Here is a 4,478-nt window from a genome sequence, read left to right as displayed (position 1 = left end):
TTTAATATTATTAAACTTCAAGTATTCCAAGTTGCTACAAATAATAAAGAGTAAATTTAAAAGGGACTGTGAAAAATGGGGCAATGAACATCTGTGCTGTGTTGATTTATCTGGCAAAAATAAGCAGAGGAGTGAGAGCAGGAGCAGGAGCAATTTCTCAGGAGCGTTGGGTTGGTGCAGGGACGTGTTTGCTGCATGGCAAAGAGCAGCGTGGGGCTGGGGTGAGAGGCCAGACCCCAGCCTCTGCTGCTGCAGCCTCTGATGTTAATCTTGGTGATGGGGAGGGAAATATTGACAGCAGGATGGTGCTCTCTGCCTTGAATGACAGGCCATATGTTTGTAAAATAGTCTGAAGTACCAAATAGAAAAGGCCTGGGCGAGTGGAGAGAGACGTATTTTCTCTTTACATGTAAAACTTCCAAGTCTTGGCAGGAGCCCAGCAACAATTAATCAGCAGGAGCCTTTTAGAAAGGCTCTTCCTAGGAAATAAGGGTACAGAAAAATCCTTTAAATTAAACATAATTTAAAACAAAGTAGTGTGTCAATAGGGGGGGGAAAAAAAAGAAAGAATAGACTTGCAATAAATACAGATTACTTGGTATAAATCCATCAGGCCTGATCCTGTCTGTGCTGCCGTGGCTTTCTTGGCATTGGATTTTTGGCAGGGATGAGCAGGATGGGGGATCCAGGGGTGCCCCAAAAGATTTCAGGCAGTGAGGGCTGGGAGAAGAGCGGGGATGGGAGCTCCCCAAAGCCAGGAGCCCCTGGAAAGGAGCGGGGCTCTCACCATGCAGCAGTGAGCAGGAGAAATGCTGCTGGGGGCAGGGAGAGGAGGAGGAGGAGGAGGAGATCAGATTTCTAAGCACCCTTGAAACCAAAGCTGCACTGTTTATAAACTTCCATAAATATTAATTGATATTTAATAAGGTAGGCAAACACAAGGGAAAGTATTGTTTTGGCCAACTCCTACACAGCGATCCCAGCCAGGCGTGAAAGAGTTTGTGTAACTTTCCTCGGGGGTTAAGAGCAGGTCATGGAAGGTCCTTTTTCCTGGCCGCTGTCCCAGCTTTTTAAGCTATAAGGGAAGCCAGGAGGCTCCTGGGAACTGAACCCAAATCCCTGCTGGCTGCGGGGTGAAACTCCTGGGCTGCAGCGGGCGGAGCTCGCGGGCATCGCCGGCCCCGCCGCGGCTTTTCCGGGCAGGACCAAAATTCCGGGGGGATTAGGCTGGAAAGGGGGTGACTGTTTTGTCAGATGGGCAGGCTGATGAGCTAATCAGGCCTGTTAATTGATATGCTTTCCCACATAACTTGACAGATCAAACAGGTGGCGAATGGCCCTCGCGCTAATTCACGTCGGGCCGGCGTCCCGGATCTGGTGCAGATAAAATGACAGGGAAATGGGTCAATGTGCAAAAAGGACAGGCTTGGTGTCACCAGAGCTCCTCCATTCCCACCAACCCTCCTCTGGAATACAAGTCCCTTACTCGGCTTCTTTATCTAATCCTGGCTACCAAAGGGTGCAGCAAAATTCCAGGGAATTTTCCTCCCGTGATTTTCGGTGACTTACTGGGGTTTTGCTGCCAGCTCCAGAGAAGAGAATCATGAAAGTGTTTAAGTTTTATTTCTCATTCTCCTATCGTGCATGGGCTGATTCATGGATTTGCACCGAGACTTAGCGGAAAAATCAATGTCAAATAGAATGGAGGCTGATATTATAAAATTAAGATCTAAGATTTTCTGGCCGTAGAGCTACACTCGGAGTCAATCTGTTACAGGGACTTGCAGTGAGTTCATGGGGAAGTGGGGGCACAAATGAGGCTCTTCTTGCCAGCTCCTCTTTCAAAAATGTGTGAATTCTTCCGACCTTGCTCCACACCTGGGCCAGCACCCAACCCCTCCTTGCTGCTGGCAAGGTTGAGCATCAAAACCACCACCCATGGGATATTTCATTACTCCTGTGCACAGGGAATAGCCAGCTCTGTAGAGAAATATCTCCTGTGACCCCACAGCTGGAATGCCAGGGCTCTATTCCATGACAAATCTCATTTGGGAGTCAATGGATGCAACATCTATTCTGGTTTGGCTCGTTCCTGTGATTTTTCTTCCCGGGGAGGGAGGGAGGGAGAGAAGAAGCTCAGTGTATTTGCTGGCCAGATGGTGAAATGGCCTCTCAGAGTCATTCCTCAAGCTCTGAAAGCAGCCAGGACCCTTCTCCCTGCAAACTGCAGGATTGTTGGAGCAGAGGGAAAAGTAGGTCTGTTGGAAGAACATCACAGCTCCTGGGCATTGAGGGAAAGTTGGAGGTTTTACAGAGTTTGGGGTGATTTTTTTGCCTGTTCTTTTTCTTTTCTATTCCCTTTATTTTTGGAGGGGGGAGGAGTGATTTTGTCATTTAAGCAGAAGCACTTCCCAACTGGTGAGCACCTCTCCGAGCCGGTCCTTGTTTGGAAAGCACATCCAAAAACCCAACTCTGATTGCAGAATGAAAACACCACTGCCAGGACTCGAATTACAGACAAAGGCAGCTCCACAGCAGCCTGTATCGAGTCCACCACTTTTAATTACGACACCCCACGGCAGAACTTCCACAAAACCATTTTTTTTTTTTTTATCCGTGCGTAAAACCGAGTCCCTGAAGGAAGCCCCGCGCTTGTCCCGCCGCGTTCCCCGCTCCTCCACGTGGGCTGTGCTGCCAGATTGACAGGGGTTACCTTTGATGGGAGGCAGATGGGAAAGGGAAATGTAGGGATTAAATCCCTGTGTCCCAGATGATGCAGCAGCCTGAGCAGGTGGCGGGGAGGCCGAGCCCTTTCCATCTCTCATTGTGTCGCGGCGCCGGCCCAGCCTGCGGCAGGGCTATTATGTGATAGAATGGTGAGATGGGAACAGCCAGGGAACTTCTTCCTTTGTGTTCCAAAGGCCACGATGGCATCTTTATTTGATAAAGGAATTGGATTATGTCTAATCCCCGCTCTTGGAGGCGTTTTATTACTTAGAAAACACTTCCTTCAAAGCGCCTTGGCTGTCACGAGCGGGGTGTAAAATACCGCTGGCGGGAGAGGCGAGACAAGTTTTCCAGGGATGAGCAGAAATCCTCAGATCCTTTCTTTGGGGGGGCTGTGTTCAAATTTCAGGCTTTTTTTTTTTTTTTTTTATTAAATTCTAAAATGGAAGCCAGGCTGTGCCTTTTAATGAGCATCTGATGAAGAGCCCAGAGCTGGAGCCACCCAGCCTGTTCCCCACGTGCTTAAATCAGTTTATGCTCCCACCCAGGATATTGTGCAGGAATTTAGATTCTTTCGTAATGAATAATGCATCCATGAAATGTGAGCCCTGTAAATTTAGGGAAACAGGCTGTCAAGTGACCCAAGGAGCAATATTGAGGAGGTGAGTGCCATGAGCACAACACAGAGCACATTGTCTCGGGAACTTCCTTTGGCACCGGTGACCAGACACACTCGGCAGATCAAAATCAAAGCTCAAAGTGGGGAAGAGGAATGATGTGACCAGAGAGCATTCAGCGGTTTGAATCATTTCTAATGCCATGACAGGCCAGTAAACCAGGAGGTGAACTCTCCTGGACCTTAGGGGGGCTCCTGTGGGCATTTTGGAGGAACAGAGGTCATGCAGCTCCCAGTTCCACCAGAACAGGCTCAGCAAACTTCCTCAGAGCAGGTCAGGTCCCTTTTTAGTGCCTGCACTTTCCTGTTCTCTGTGTCCTCACAGCAGAATTGCTTCCAAGGCTTGTCTCATTTCGGTGGTCAAAGTTCCCAGGCCAGAATTTCTGCTGAGTTTTGTTACTGGTGTAGATCAGCCGTGCTGGGAGGAGAATTCTCCCCAGCCTTTCAAACCAAGGTAATCCCTCCCTGGAGCCAAGGAAACCAAACCCTGTGGCCTCAGCAGACATTTATCACCACCTGAGGGCTGGGCAAGGTTCACTGAACTTCAAGCAGGGCTGGGACTGGGTGGGAGCTGGGAGAAACTCTCTGGTTTCATCCAGGGCTGGCCCTGAGCTTGGCAGCTGCAAGGAGAAACTAAATGCTGCTTTTTCCAGAGGAGGCACAAAACTGGAACCATGGTAGAGGTTTGAGGGGACTCATTTCATCAACTCTTTCTAAAAATCAGTGTTTGCTTAGGGACTGGTCTGTGCCAGTGGGTTTAGGAAGGAAGGGGTGGGAGGTGATGCCCGTGGCAGGAGTTTGGAATGAGATGATCTTTAAGGTCTTTCCAACCCAAAACAATCCACGATCCTGTGAAGAAGGAGGGAGCTTCCCTCATCCCAAGGTGCCACAGTGATGTGCTGGGGCCCAAGCCCACCTTTCCAACCCTTGGACCCAAAAGCTTTTCCTTGCTCTCCCTGCCCACATGGGAGATGTGGAGCCTTCTCCTCACTGACCGGTGACCTAAAGCAGAGCTGCCTTTTATCCCAGAGTATTTCACTACACAAGTGCTTTTGAAATAAGGAAAAACGGGGGG

Source organism: Sturnus vulgaris, chromosome 21 (genome assembly GCF_052056855.1).
Source record: "Sturnus vulgaris isolate bStuVul1 chromosome 21, bStuVul1.hap1, whole genome shotgun sequence".
Lineage (NCBI taxonomy): Eukaryota > Metazoa > Chordata > Aves > Passeriformes > Sturnidae > Sturnus > Sturnus vulgaris.
The sequence above is the reverse complement of the archived record's forward strand: the minus strand, read 5'-3'. Positions refer to the sequence as shown.